This window comes from Dipteris shenzhenensis, chromosome 17, assembly GCF_047967505.1.
Source record: "Dipteris shenzhenensis isolate YYH24624 ecotype China chromosome 17, Dip_SZ_1.0, whole genome shotgun sequence".
NCBI lineage: Eukaryota > Viridiplantae > Streptophyta > Polypodiopsida > Gleicheniales > Dipteridaceae > Dipteris > Dipteris shenzhenensis.
This window is the reverse complement of record NC_141612.1, coordinates 23,051,321-23,068,368: the sequence shown is the minus strand read 5'-3', so window position 1 is coordinate 23,068,368 and position 17,048 is coordinate 23,051,321.

Below are 17,048 nucleotides of genomic sequence, written 5' to 3'. Positions count from 1 at the left end.
ATCTATAATTAAAACTTCTAGGTCCCCATTATGCTTAACACTTTCTTCAGACAATATATGGCAATTCTTTGACTAACAAAAAGATGTGCTAGACAAAAGCATGCATAGGGACAACAGAAATAGTCTCTACACTTACTATATGCAATGTAAACCACACATTATATTATCATGTCATCACTCATCTTAATTACAATGACATAAATCATCATTGATCACTATGTGCTGGTGAAGATACCTGCTGCTATCATTGCTGCAAACTCACTCTCATCTGTGTGCCTAAGGCAAGCTTTGATGGATGGGTGAGGTAGTGAGAGCCAAGGTGGCTCCTAGTTATAGGTGAGGGAGGAGTAGTCTGTCCTCCCCTAAACCTTTTTCGCTGACCATTTCACTAGAGAAAGCTGACTAAGGTTGGCTTTGTTGACCCAGATCTAGGACTAACCTAGCCCTTATTCACCCAAGAAAACCTACTCTAAATCCAACCAGTTGGCTGACCCTCGTCCTGCAGTAAACCAGCCCCTAGGCAATCAGATCTGGCCCTTGGCCAAGTCTTCCACAAAGGCCTTCTCTAGCCCATAAACCTCCATGAGCAAGGCCATCAGCTTTCCATGGCTGGGCATTCATCTGCCACATATGGCAGTCATGCTTGTTGCCCATATAACATACCACAAGTAGCCCTTAGGCAGACAGTCATGTGGTCGTCCCGTGTGGACTCCAAGTGCATAAATGTGGGTTGCGTGCAATGCTCATGTGGCATCTGTATCAGTCTTCAAAATAAAATCCAAGGAGCATCCAAGGGTGTCAAGCCCTGTTGCACTCCCCCTTTGTAGACTCACAGCTAGGGCATGGACCCTTCTGTCAGGACACCCCCAGTCAATGACCACCAGTGGATCCACACCCTCATGGCCAAGATATCCTACAACTACTCCCTTGGAAAAAATACTCGAGCATACTGAAGATGTCCTCGGTTGTTGAGCTGTACACCCACACGTCCTGCTTGTTCTATTACAGCTCACTAATCAAGTGGCACTGAACATACGTCTTGCTTGTCCTATTACACCTCCATGTGCTCCATCCAAACAGCGTCCATCTAATCTTCTCCATTTGAGCCTGAGAGGATCATGGATGTTGCTCTAAGCTCCATCAAAGATGCATCAACTATTTGATGTAACACCATCAAGAAAACCTGTCCTAAACTATCTTAATGCCTAGAATCCCAATCCCCAACCCACTCAGACCCACATTACGCACCAAATTTAGTACTGCCATGCTAAGTCACATATCTGCCAGAATCTCTAAACTGCATGAGTAATTTGTAATCCCTGGCTAGATCCGAAGCACAAGCTGTTATCAAACCTCCTACTCTGTCCTGCTGCTGCATGCCTCTCGAGCGAGATCTTGATTGGCTTAGGGAGGAACCCTACCATGGCTTTGTCCAGCACCTTATCTACACCTCTGTGCTCGTTGATTGAGCTCTCCACATGTGATAAGGGCTCCTACTTGCTGGTGTCTTTGCTGCACCATGCTGCTGCTGCCACTATGTGCCTCCTCTAGTGCCTAGGGTTGCACTCCTGAAGGGCTGATATGCAAGTATGATAGTTCTACTTCTGCCCCCACACTGAGAACTATATATAGGGCTAACTGCTTGCTGATTTGGACTATCTAGTTCGTGGATCTGCTGACCCCACAGACCAGACTAGTCTGTTGACCAATATATGCAATGCACAAACTGCCCTTTGACTGGCCGACCAATCCCTCCTTCCTGACCTATGAATGGCCCATCTCCAGCACACCTTTGCTGGGCTGTGCTGCCCAGCTCCATTGCCCATATATAGGGATATATGCTGGGTTTAATCCAAGCCTTGATCTCTCCAACAGGCCGATGAGCAGCCCCAACAAAGGGAAGCTCCATAGCAATCCTACATGGGCTGTTAAGCCCTATGTGGAGGGCCCAATCAAACACAAGAAGGTAATCAGTATAGTGCCAACATGGCTGCCTATGTTATGCCCTAGTGCTCTCTACATATGTGGGCTTACATGTGGGGACTCGGGGGTTGATCCATATGATCAAACACTCCCTCTCAATGAGCCAATGTGAGCTGATAGCCCCCTCCATTCCCATGGGATCATTGTGTCATCAACATTGTTTGACGCTTGATTACTTATGAGAGTATCGCCAAGAAACTTTAATCTAAGAGGCATCGGTTGGAAGCCCATCGATTCAAACTACATTCCCATGGGATCATTGTGCCATCAACATTGTTTGACCCTTGATTACGTATGAAGAGAATCACCAAGGTTCCCTATAGTTACTTGGACCTTGTAGATAAATAATGTCATACTGGCGATGCTCCACATACAATGAGCCTCAGCAGGACCTCTGCTAGCATTTAAAACAGGAAAGGAAACATGACCAAATGCAAGACAGCCATGTAAGATCCCAATCCCTTTGGTGATAACCACAGTAAGATATCAGATCAATTGATTGAGACGCAAAGCCACACTAAAAATGCAAATCCATCCCTGAAATGAGTCAAAATACTCATACTCACCTGGAAACAAAACTCGTGCATGCCATGCCGCAAGACAGAGGCCCAAGCGTTGCAAACGGACTTCAAAGATAGGAAGGAATAGGACTACATGAGTAGAAACGGCAGCCATAGTTATTGGCGAATCCACGTTGCTCGACAATGCATATCCTCGCTGGCATGCAAGCTGACTCCGTGCGATCAAAATCTCCCACAAAAATGGACCGACCAATGAAGCAATGGCCTAGAAGAGACTATCTGAGGCTGCGAGGAATTCCTTTCTGCCTCTATCCCACCCCCCCTCCGCTCGATCTCCTCGCTCTGCCTCCCCTTTTGCTTGCCGCAGCTACTCTTTCTCATGAGCTCCTCCTTTGCTTCAGTCTGTTGAGCGCTTCGTCGCTTCTGTCCCCCATGTGCTCGTGACGCTTCCACTTGCTGCTCTCACCAATGACCCTTCAGTCCCCCATGTGCTCTCCACTAGCAAGGACGTGGTTTTTTTTTCCCAAAATCTATTTCTCCCAACTTCCAACCCCCCTTAACTCTGCAATCGACTAAAATTAGCTTCAAATTAGCATAGTTTCTTGATTTTCCCCCACAAACCCCCGCTGCCCCCCCCTTTAACTCTACAATCAACTGAAATTAGCTTCGAATTGCCTGCATTGAGTGCAACAATGTTTGCACATAGGACCGGTGTAGTTGCAGATATTGATATCTGGCACAAATGCATTGGTCATGTTAATGTACAGTGACTTACATTAATGTAGGCCCAAAATATTATTGCAGGATGCCTAAGTTCAAGGTTGCAGAAATGCATAAGGTATGTGAAGCCTGTCAATTTGGAAAACAGGCAAGGAAACCATTTCCTAGACATGTTCAAGAGAGTAAGAGGCCATTGGAATTAATCCACTCTGATGTGTGGACTACTAAAATTGCATCTATTGGAGGCTGTCATTATTTTGTCTCTTTTATTGATGACTACAACAAAAAAGTTTGGGTGTATTTTATGAAAAAGAAAAGTGAAGTGTTTCGGCATTTCAAAGCTTTTAAAGCTATGGTTGAAAAAGAAGCAAGCCTGCAAATAAAATGCCTAAGGTGAGATGGAGGGGGAGAGTACCTCTCAAATGAGTTTGCAAGTTACCTGCAGGAGCATGGCATAAAGCAGCAATATTCATGCAGTCATACCCCACAGCAAAATGGACTTGCAGAAAGGAAAAACAGGCAGATTGGAGAGGTATCTCGTGCCATGCTCAACGAAAAACACTTGCCAGATTATTATTGGGCTGAAACAGTTGCTACAGTAGTCTACATAATGAATAGGACTCCCATTGTAGCAATACATGGCATGATGCGAGAGGAGAGGTATACTAGTAGGAAAACAGATATTTCTCATTTGAATGTTTTTGGTTGCATTGCCTATGTTCATGTGCCAGATGAGTTGAGATCCAAGTTGGATCCAAAAGTTGAGAAATGCATCTTTATTGGTTATTCTCTGCAGCAGAAAGGGTATAGATGCTATATCCCTTCTACTCGTAAGTTTACAGTGAGCAGAGATGTTATTTTTTATGAGATGAGCAGCTGGTATAAACCAGTAAATGTGATTGATGATGTAGATGCACAAAATGGTAATGCTGCACCGAATTCACAGCAGCAATCACAAAATATTAGTTGACCTATAGTGTCCTCTAGCAGTGGTTCACATACTTCGCCATGGATAGGCAGATTGAGATTAGGAGGATCTCCTCAAAGCAATGCAGATAGTGGTATGCAAGTATCACGAAAAGGAAAAGAGAAAGTAGATCAGCCCATGGTTGATGTGAATGCAAGTCACTCTTATGTGGATGGTGAATCCAGTGACTCAGAACAGAGCCTTGATGATGAGTTGGGTATTCCTTCTGTTGTTACACCGGGAGTAAGGAAGACAAGGGAAGTTTTGAGAGCACCTAGTAGTGAGCCTATTTTGCGCAAGTCTACCAGAGCTAGGTATCCTATGGATATTGGTTGTGGTGACTCCAAGCCCAAGGATTGGCTAGATGTGATGATGATGACTGTAGATTCAGTGCTTCTACACTCAATTTGCATGAAGAGCTTGTCAAACTTGGAAGATACTTATAGATCTATGCACTACCTACAATACAATGCAAATAGAAATAATAACATTGGATGAGGCAAAGTTTTCAATGACCATTTGGTCAAGGTGAAGATTCTGAAAGCTCACATGCGAGGGTTGGCCAATAGGTTGATAGCAATCAGTTAGTTATGATATTCATATGCAAGCTTCTATGCAGCTTCAATGGCTTGGTGACTATTGCGATAGTTGGAGACCTCCATGCACCACCCCTCCACCTAGGTGGTCCCACGCCTGCATTTAGTGAGATATGGCCCAAGGACTATGGGAGAAGTAATATAAAATAGGTGGAGATGGATATTATATTGGATTATTCCCTCCATGTAGGATAGGCCCATGTGGGGGGGTGTAGAAAGTCTAAGAATGCAAGTTAAATAATGGGAAAGTAGGATGAGGTGGCAAGATTCCTTGTTCCAATCCTCCACTTTTCCTCCTAGATGTTTGAACGTATTATAAAATTGGGAAGAGACCAAGGGAGTATCTTAGACTTGGGATATGGGGGTTGATGTATGTGGAAAAATAAGGCAAAGGGTTGTCACACACAATTGAGAGTGTGTAACCGCCTAGCCCACATGGGACACTCTTCCACACACACCATGCATGTGGGAGGATGCATTTATTGGGAGAGACCCCCTTTCTTGGCTATAAAAGAAAGGGGCTATTCGTTGATAGAACACGCTCATTCTTGTAAAGCTACCTAGCTGGTACTTTGATTTCCCCCCCCATCTTTTCAATAAAGCATGACTCTCTTCCCTTGATGTCTCCATCTCTACATTCCACCTCCCATCATGTACGCCATAGTTCCCCTCTTCATTCCCACCCCTCTTAATCTTTTTTCCCACCTATGTTAACGCTTCTTCCCTCATGTTCCCTTTTCCTCCATCGCCCTCAAGTGTCGCCATGCCTAGCATCTAGCCTCATGTGTTGAATTCTTTTCTAGTTAATAGAATTGGTGTGGCTATTGTGATCGAAATCTCCACGGTTAGTGGTGTAAAATTCGTTACTCCTATGGTTGTGCGGTTCTTTGCTTTTGCGCCTCCAATCTGCGTATCTCCTACTCGTAGTTCTCTAGCCACAGCGAAATATGATGGATTTACAGCCATTCACTATGATGGATTTACAGCCATTCACTATGCCTATATGGTCAAAGTGATACATGGACGAGAAGCCACTTCTTTTGAGCAAGCCATGGGAAAAGAAAAATGGGAGAAAGCCATGGATGAAGAAATGGATGCCTTGGAAGCAAATGCTACATGGGAATTGATGCCTTTGCCTAAAGACAAGAATGCAATTGGCTACAAGTGGGTTTATAAGGTGAAGCACAATGCAGATGGTTCTGTGAACAGATACAAGGCAAGATTAGTTGTTAAGGGGTATGCACAGACATATGGCATTGATTATGAAGAAACATTCAGTCCGGTTGCAAGGATGGCAACCGTAAGAGCAGTCATTGCTATGGCTGCATCAAAGGGATGGTCTTTACATCAGATGGATGTAAAGAATGCCTTCTTGCATGGTGATTTGCAAGAAGAGGTGGGAAGTAGCAAGCTAAGGATGTCCACTTTTTGTTCACTCCCCAATCCTTAGGAGGTGGAAAAACAAGCTTTTTAGCACACAAAAATGCAAATCTCACCTACTTTCCTATGGATCTAGTCTTTGAAGTCTTCAGACACAACATCACACATGCTATTGTGCACACAATGGTATAGTCTGATCGAAAATTCGATGCACACACAAAAAATTTCTTTGTATCACACGGCATGGTTCCAAGGTGGTCACACCTTTGTCATGAATAGAGAGTGTCATATTAAATTCTAAATTTCTCACTCATTTTAGATTAAATGTTATTGAAACTTTGTAGGTGGTCTCTTTACATTATGTAGAGCTTAGCTTGATTTATTGGTAATTATTTGAATGATTTATCTAATTATAAATAATAGTAGCACAACACATTTTTTTAGTATTTTGAATAATTAAGCAAATCCAATTCAGTGGAAGGTTAGTAGGCACATAAGGGTGTGTGGTTCAATCATCAAATCCCAAATCCAACGGTTAGATTTAGGAAGATTGAAGTTTAATATTTACTTTTACTCCTTAGAGGATCAACAAAGAATATTAAAAATAAATCTAGTAATTCTCAAACATGACCAAACATTTCAAAAATGTCAATATTTTTAGTCCTCCACATGATGAATAAGTGGAAAAAATTTTGGTTAAATTTGAGTAAGGGAAACGTACAATATGGCCTCCAAGATTAAAATCTCCCTTTTGTGGGGGAAAAAGGGCCACCCAAGCCTAATACCAAGACAAGGTAGGCTTAGTATAGGGCTTGGTGAGGTAGGCTAGGAGCATCACCGACCCTAGTGGCAAGCCTTTAGAGTGTGCATCCTACCCATGTGGAAGGCTAAGCCATCTATTTTTGCCTTGCAACCATGCCACGTTAGACTGCATGGTGCCATGTCATCAAGGAGATGTGACATCACTCCTTGCCATGTCACTTTAGATTGCCACACGTGCTACCACATGTGCCACCTCATCATTCCACATCATAGGAACTCTTGGAGCCATGTCATCACACCTTGCCACCTTGGCATACCTCGTCAACATTGCCATGTCACCAATCCCTCCACCTCAATTTGTCATGTCAATCTACCACCTCATGAATGCCAACTCATCATGCCACATCACATTTCCACGTCATGGAAGAGACTCATATATTCCACACCATATTGCCACATCATCACCATGCATGGTTCCACATCAGCCACATGTATACACATCATGATGATGGTGAGCCACATCATCAACATGCATGGTAAGTTATACATGCATGTGTTTTGAGTGTGTGAGGCATAGAATACCACGATCGAGGTTAAAGACCACGATGTGCGTGAGGCATAGAATACCACGATCGAGGTTTATGACCACGTCTGCGTGAGGCATAGAATACCTCGATCGAGGTTTATGAACACGATGTGTGTGAGGCATAGAATACCTCGATCGAGGTTTATGGCCGAGGCATTCTAATACCTCGATCGAGGTTTATGACCACGATCGAGGTATTTGGAGGTATTTGAAAATGGCAAAATAATCAAATGACAAATCAAATTGTCATGGTTTATGACCGCGATCAAGGTATTTGGAGTAGACCACAAAAATTAGTTTCAAAACAAAATCCAACGTAATTTAGTAGCCAATTATTTTCAATCTTAGCACCTTCTCCACCAATAATAATCAAGAGCAATCTAGTGGGTAAATGAGTAAGAGCAATCTAGTGGATGAGTTGAGGCTCTCTATAAGACACCATGTTTTGGTTCATTTCACCCATTCTTAGCCATTCTTGTCTCCCCATCACTTTGTCACACCTTCCATCCTACTTTCATTGAGAATGGGTTTTGGGTTCTCAAAGCCATAGAGTTGGTAGACGTGAAAGATGTAGGAACCCCCCCCCAAATCTCATTGATGAGGAGCGCAAGCGGAAGGCTCGTGAGCACAAGAGAGCCTCTAGAGCTAGAGCTCGTGCTGCCACCACCAATCCACCTCCACCTCTACATCCCACCTCCACCCCCACCCCCACCTCCATTGTCCCCCCCTCCACATCCTCATCCGCTCCCCTACCTCCAGCCTCCACCCTTCCCCTAGCCACCTACATTTTTCCCTCCACCTCTACCTCTTCCCCCTCCACCCTCCCCCGCCCCCCTCCCCCTCTTCCCCTTGGCGCCTCCCTTCCCCCCTCCACCCTACCATCTCCCACTGATCCCCTTGCCCCACCTTGCAGCAGCAGTGTTGCTTCACGATGTGACTTGCCGAAGTCAACTATCCGTCATCGTACTAGCAAGATTGTGCAGTCTTTTTTTAGTGACCTCACGCCAACTTCGCAGTCTACTTTTCGCACGTCCCTGATTGATCACCCTGACTTGGTAGTGTAGGAGGCTTGCTGGTCTTGGTGCACGTAGAGATAGGGTTGTATGTAGCAAGGTCCTTAGCAGTGTTCGACGTTCCTATGCTTCTATTAAGCATAGGAACTCCAGTGATGCCTTGGTAGCACGTCGTGCTATTGTGGCTGACATTAGTAGACCTCATATGACATGCCATGTGTGTACTGCTTCACGTCTTCTTTAGATTGCACCACGCACATTGCAAGCAGGCATGATTAGGAGGCAGAGTCTAGAGGATAGTGAGACTGATGCTCTTTGGGCTTCGCGTGGTCATGCACCTCGTAGCGATCGATTGTGGATGATTCCACTAGGTCCTTCATACAATTGTTTTGGGAGGAGCATTGTAGAGCATCCCCGATGTTCAAGAAGGCATTGTGGAAGAGGGTGTCACGCAGTGTGTACATTGAGCATGGTGCATGTTTTTTGGAGTGTACCCAGACTGAGTTGTACACTCAGTTTGTAGAGGCGCACCCGGAGTTCAGGATTGGGCAGAGGTCATTTGAGCGATGCAGGCCATGGTTTGTGCGATGCTCTCAGGAGCGTGACACAGGCTATTGTCACTACCATGTGGATTTTGGATTGATGTATGACGTATTATATTGCCTTGATGGTCATAAGGGAGTGGTTCCTACTAGCCCTCGCGACTTTATTCATTCCATATTGTGTACACGAGATGGCGATGCTTTATTCCACTCCCTTGATTGTGTGGAAGGTAGGTGTACTTTGTGTGGTGACTTTGCTAGAGTGCCACGAGTTGCACTAGATACTTATGATGTGCAGATGGTTCATTGGCAGCAGTAGGAGTACAGTACCCTGACATTAGATGGTGGTGCATAGTCGAGGAGGTTGCAGCTTGTGGGGAAGGAGACACCACGTGTTGTATTCATTGATAGTTTTTGAGGGAAGCTGTACTGCTACATACGCCACTCGCACACTGCAAAGTGGGAGGATCATCAGTTCCATGCATGTTTGAGGACATTTCCTATAGGGTGGTTGTCTCAGTGGTGGACTTTGTGGAGAATTATACCTTTGCACCACAGCATGAGATCCAATCGGAGTATTATTTCTTAGAACAGGTGACGTGTGATTGAGTTATTGGTTTTCAATAGTCATATTTTTTTTCAATGCCATATTATAGGTTGCTATATTTGTGCACATTAGCTATCGTCATGCACAGGCTCGTGGATGGCATTGATAGCACCATGGACTCACGCGTCATTGTGCGAGAGTATCACTTCTACATTAGTGATGATCGATCGCATGATGCCCATTTTGTGTAGCATTGCTTCACTTTGCATGATAGTTTCTTGAGGGATCATGGTGTCACATGGCAGCGGCACTGGATCTGGTCAGATGGTTGTGGTGGTCAGTTCAAATCTGCTAGATAGTTTTATTGGTTCTACAGATGGCACCGTGAGACAGGCATTCCGATCACATGGAGCTACTTCGAGACAGGGCACGGTAAGGGAGAGCATGATGGTGCAGGTGCTTGCATGAAGCATGCTTTGCGTCAATACCAGTTGCGTCACAGTGCCGATCGCTTCAAGGATGCACATGATGTGGTGCAATGGTGCAGCCAGCACTTATGCACTAGTGCTATCTCCTCGTTTCAGTCGCGTGACGATAGGGTGGTGAGCCGGTATTTTTGGTGTGTGGACATTGGGAGTCTTGATCGGTCTAGGCCTTTTGATTGTCGTTCAGTGTCTGGCACTCTTGATTTCCATTCCATCAGGAGCATAGGTGAGTCTCACCCCATGATCTTTTCTCGACAGTTTGCATGTTTTTGCTCCGCATGCATTGATGATGATTGGGGAGGGTGCTCCATGATACCATGGGCCGATCCATGGGCACGGTGAGTGCTTTCTCCCTTCCAGCCTTGGGAGGAGGTACATGATGATTAGGATGCAGGATTCAGTTCCTCTAGAGATTATGACCAGTTTACAGATATTTTGTGTATTGGTGATATCTTCGCGGTCATTGCTTCGGAGGACAATGAGGAGGGTGTGGATTATTACTTGTTGCGATGCTCTATGGTGAAGAGTGTGCTGAATGAGGATATAGTGGATGGGCATGGGATGCACTTCAATGCTCATAGCATGATTGTAGGTGGCCACTATTTTCAGCAGATACAGAGGTGTGGTCGCTATATTGAGTTCCAGGAGTACATGCGGATCTGGAGGCATACACTATTCTCATATTGTTGTTGCGATCAAGATTACTTTGAGTCGTGTTCGCACTCGCAAGGCGACGTCCACTCCACGATGGCGCCTTGCAGTGGAGGATCACGAAGCATACTTGCAACTATTGGCATGAGAGTCGATCCTAAGGAGTAGCACATTACATATCATAGTTTTGGGATCATCAGTTGATCAGATAGATTTTTTTGGGGTATCACTAGTTGATTACATATTTTTGTATTCGATATGTATAGGCTCACTGTGTGACTGTACCTTTGTAATTTTCATGGACTCATATTTTGTATTTCACTATGATGGTTTTATACATGTTCATACACATCATTGTATTAGATTCTATTTTATACATGATGTCCGTTGTCTTCTCAATGGGATTTTTTGTTTCTATAAAACAAAAAATTGTTTATTAGTAGTAATGTTGTAATTGTGTTTTGTGCTTTAGGACATTTTAAAAATGTTCGTACTAACCAAATACGTATGTGGACTTATCTGTTGGGGATGAAACTCTTCACGGCTCTTAGGCTATCCTATACCTATATCCACGCAAGATTGGGTCTCCAACTGATTTAGTATGTGCCATGTGGAAGGTATAATGCATACATTTTTACAATCCCTACTAGTGACTATGTATGAAAAATGACACAAGTACTAACCAAATACGCATGTGGACATATCTACTGGGGATGAAACTTTGCATGGCTACCCTAGACGTACATCCATGCAAGATTTGGTCTCCAACTGATTTGGTATGTGCCACGTGGAAGGTATAATGCGTACATTTTTACAATCCCTACTAGTGACTACGTATGAAAAATGGCGCACATACTAACCAAATACGCATGTGGACTTATCTGTTGGGGATGAAACTTTGCACGACTCTTAGGCTACCCTAGACGTACATCCATGCAAGATTTGGTCTCCAACTGATTTGGTATGTGCCACGTGGAAGGTATAATTTGTACATTTTTACAATCCCTACTAGTGACTACGTATGAAAAATGACGCACGTACTAACCAAATACGCATGTGGAATTATCTGTTGGGGATGAAACTTTGCACGGCTCTTAGGCTACCCTAGACCTACATCCACGCAAGATTTGGTATGTGCCACATGGAAGGTATAATTTGTACATTTTTACAATCCCTACTAGTGACTATGTATGAAAAATGGCGCACGTACTAACCAAATACGCATGTGGACTTATCTGTTGGGGATGAAACTCTGCACGGCTCTTAGGCTACCCTAGACCTACATCCACGCAAGATTTGGTCTCCAACTGATTTGGTATGTGCCACGTGGAAGGTATAATTTGTACATTTTTACAATCCCTACTAGTGACTACGTATGAAAAATGGTGCACGTACTAACCAAATATGCATGTGGACTTATCTGTTGGGGATGAAACTTTACACGGCTCTCAAGCTACCCTAGACCTACATCCACACAAGATTTGGTCTGCAACTGATTTGGTATATGCCACGTGGAAGGTATAATGCCCCTTCGAGGGAGAGGCATTGGGTGGCCCAGAGATTGCCCCGAGACGCATCCGTTCCAGGTTTTGGACGTGGTATGTGGCCACATCAATGTCAGCAAAGCATACAGGGCACACTGATCATGCCAGCATGTGGTGGGTCATGCAATGGAGATGTGTGATGTGGCCGCACCCTAGTCCAAACCACCCTACGGTGTCAAAATCCTTGTGGCAAAGGACGCAAGTGGTGGTAGGAAGCCTGGCTATGACTGGTGTGTCTATGGGTCTCCTAGTCGGCACATCTACAGGAGGAACAGGGTATAGGGCCACACTAGGGTCGATCCTATAGCGAGATGGATCACGACTAATATGTCTCAACTACAAAATATAGTGCTCCGCTCGATGATAGGCTATGCATGTTCGAATCCTCTGCTCCTCCAAATCTGCCTCCAACAGTCGTACATGGTAATAGAACCAAAGCCTTCTGATTGGGCAGAGAAACTAAATGTAGCCTTATGGGCATACCAAACCACAAGGTCAGTACAGGGAATACACATTTTCAATTGGTGTACGGCCTTGAAGCTGTGGTCCCACTAGAATTTGTAATACCCAACCTATGCATAGCAACACAAGAACGTATGGGAGATCATGCATCATGAGAGAAAAACAAATACCTTCTGAGCAGGCCACACATGAAGCTACAACTGAGCTCAATGGTGATACTAGTTCTAGCAGTGAGTCAAATGATGCTACTATGTTGAATGCACAGCTTGCAAGTGCAGTGACTGCTTTGACTCAGCTGACTCAAAATTTGGCTCAGATTGTGCAAACAAATGCCAAGAAGAAGAAGAAATCAAGAAAGCACAAGCACGGAAAGAGTGAGTACACACATGCATCAGCTTCTCATGGCGGACTGCACACTCATGCATCAGTTTCCCATGAGGGACAGCCGCCTTAGCAGAAGGCATAAATCGAATTCTATTGGACAGGATTGGTAGCATGCTACGATATGCAGGTCTTACCGAATGCTATTGGGCTGAGGCATGTAAGACAGCTGCATACTTGCTTAACAGGTTACCCAGGAGATCTCTGAATGGTAGAGTGCCATTTGACTTCTTGACAGGCAGGGCACCATGTTATGAGCATTTACGTGTATTTGGCTGCGAGGCTTATGCTCATGGTTCCAAGGAAGCTATCTCTAATACTTGAAGGACCTTGCTAGGCCACCGCCCTACTATTCTGAGTCAATGTGCATCTACTTCCTAGCTTACAACCCTCTGAATCCTAGACCTCAAGGTGCCACATGAACGGCTACCTCGAACTCTTCCATGTAAGAAATGCTAGTCCAAATGAATCCCCCAAGCCAAACATTGCCAGACCCTGGAAAGGCTCTTAATAAGGGGGGATCCCATCCCTATTAGGGGGCCTCCTTTGAAAAAATCTCACCTATGGGACTTCTGCCACTGTCTAGGGGTCTACACTTAGGGTGATACCTCATATCACTAGCTTGCCCAAGAGGGTTCTACTATCCATCTCTAGATCAATGATACCCATTCCTCCTCATGCTTGTGGCATATCTACCATGCAACTCAGGCTCTAGTATTCCGCATGTCATCCAGTCCCACCCAAAGGACTTTGAGCACTAAGCGTCTAAGCTGCCCCATCCACTCTTGATGTGAAAGCACTAGTAGAAGGCTATGTAGCAGTAGGCCATGGCAAGAAGACCTGGTTGACAGACATCTATTGGCAATGGTTTTAGTCCAAGGAGGAGTCACCCTAGACTCTTTTAGCTTGAGAGGCAATTCGGTAGCAGGTTTCATTAGTAGTCCCATAGAGCTTAAGTAGGCGTTTAGAGGCTCTGTTCGTCGCTTTACTTGTTGATACCATTTACAAGACTGATCACTTTACTAGATACCATTTACAAGACTAATTGCTTTATTGGATACCATTTACAAGACCTTGGCCAAGGTCTTGAGCTTGCAATTGTGGTTCCACCTTCCTAATATCATTCATGACACACATGCATATTCTGTTCAGGGGGATGCAGCACCTTGGACAACATCTTCACCTTTTGGGAGACAGTGGATTTGCCTAGGGAAGAGTCAGGGCCTCTTGCTATACTTCTTTTGATTTCGAGAAGGCTTATGACAGGGTGGAGTGGTCTTTCTTGGAGGACACTATGCAGAGATTAGGCTTCTCAGAGAGGTGAATCAAAGGGGTCTCAACTCTTTATGCAGAGAGTTCCAATTAGGCTACTAGGCTCAGCTACTGCGTGATGCACCTCCGCCTCCTCAAGTAGATCATATGGGATGTAGACCCCCTTTCAGGGAAGTTTGAGGCAGGGCTACTCTAAATGGAGTACAATAGGGGAGTGATCCGATATGATGGTGCCTGCTAAAATTCCAATGGAGGCTCCCCTATGCAATGCCCAATCCCCATGTAAATCTATCAAGGCACTCAAATAGTTCGCCATGCCTCCTCTATCTAAAGGAAAAGTGGAGGTTGCCAAGGAGCCTTCTGAACTGTGCCTCCCTTAGACTCATGGTTTATCTACTGCTCATCTACTAGTAGACTCTGGTGTTCTTGTAAATATCCTTCAAGAATGCCAAAACCTTATGATCAAAGACCTTTGGGGCCAGGCTGAGATGTGAACCACTCCACTCTGGCCTACTAAGGGGGACCAATCCTCTAGGCCCCTCCTTAGGAGAATGTGGAGGTGGCATCCGATGTCCCTTGGTGAAAATATGTGCTCCTAAATCATTAGAAAACCTACTATCCATGCTACCACTACTCTTTGTAACACTTGGTGAAGTAGTAGATATTGTGGCTATCTATGTGCATGATAATGAACTCCATGCATGTTTCAACTCACCATGTTTAGCTCATGTGGAGGGGGAAAGAGGAAACAAGGCTCACTTATGAATGGGAGTTTACACAAAAAAACCCGACTTCTGCGATGTTGAAGGGGGTTCAAAAGGAGAGTAGTTTGCATTTGTGCAATGGCGAGCAAGGATCACGACAGGCTTTATGGATACCTTCCCTGCCCACTGCAACATGAAGGGGACATCTGTCCCATACAAGTTGACACACAGCTGAAGTGATCGATAATTCTTTTGGTGAGTAATCTCCAATTCTCGTGGTTGGTGAGGATAGATCTGGCACTTTCTAATTTTGGAGAAACATTACCAAGAAGATTTTTGGGGGATGCTGCTATGGGGGGTACAATAGGTGTTTACGATGCCACCAAATTGTACAAACCTTCACATAACCCACTATCTTGGCACCCTAGAGCAACAATATTGCAAAAAGTGGAGGAGGAAAAGCAATAAAAATATATTTTAAATTGAAATCATATTGTAATGATGTATACCGGCAACACTATAAATATGCATTATTGAAATATAATATTTAATTTACTTTTTTCTAAGATGTTGGTAATTTTGCGATCCCATTAAATTTGATTGTGGTGAAATTGCATTTATATGATTTGCATTCATTGTAAATAAGTTTTATGTGGAATACCGATTGAAAGACTTTAAAGAAAATATCTCGAAAATGTGTCAGTAATTTGTAATGGATTTGCCAAGAAATTCGGACAAAAGGCAATTAAAGTGAATCATAGAGGGTAGGTTTACAAATTATATCTTCTAGAACAAGAGCAAGGCATCCTTAATTAGATAATTCTATTATTTTTAAAATTTCAGGGGAAACATCCAATCAAATGTTTCAAAAGAATGTTCATCTGGCCCTATGAAATTTCACTATGAAATTACTGTTTATTGTTTAAATTTGGAAACCTATAAGCCACTTGCCCTAAAACATTTTCAAAAACCAAAGGACATGTGGCCCTATGTAAGGATTTGCACAAATACCAAAATCTTAGGCATTTCCCCTACATTGCCATCTGGCCCATTTTCACGCTCATGCATATATGGGCCTGAAATGGCCAAATTTCTTTAAAGCATCCCTCCATGGAAGCCATGGAGGCCCAAATCACTGCAAACATGAAACTATTGATATCTATTGATGATGTTTTTGGGAAAATGGCTATGGTTTCTTTTTTTGGAGCCCAAATGTGAGGTAGATGCCTAATGATGCCTTCTTTGGGGTCCAAATGGCCACTTTGTTTGTGAATACATGTCCCATGGCTGCCATGGAGGGATGCCAAAAAGAAAATTTACCAAATTTGTTATTTTCAGGCCCATGTGCAACAGGCACAAAAATGGGCCATATGACATTTCTTCAGGGCATCCCCATGGGGCAGTCATAGAAGGCTAAATCACTACAAACATGAAACTATTAATGCCTATTGATGCTATTTTTGGGGGCCCGAATGTGGGGCAAATTCCTATTCTTCTTGCAAAATACACTTCTCATTGAAACCATGGAGGATTGCCCAAAATAAATTTGCCAGTGGATCACTCTTGCTGTCACTGGCCTCTCTGGGGTAAAAAGCCCGAAGTTGGGTTCTCTGAGGACACACTGTCTCCCCTTGGTAGCCACAAAGAAGTAGAGTCTTGCAGTGGGAGGGGTGGGTTGTTGGAGCAAAGAAGAGGCTACATACCAGGGGAAGGGGGGGGAGGAGCCACGGCCTTATCCTTTCCCAAAGGTTGGGAGTTAAGGCTATGATCAGGGAAGGGAGGAAGAAAAGCAGATGAGCCTATTGTGGTGGAGGGGGAAGAGGAGGGGACAGGGGTGCAGATGGTGAGGGAAATGACAGCAGGGGGGACGGGCAGAGGGGGAAAATCCAAAGAGAGCAATGGGGCAAGGGGGGAGAGGCCAACAGATAGGAA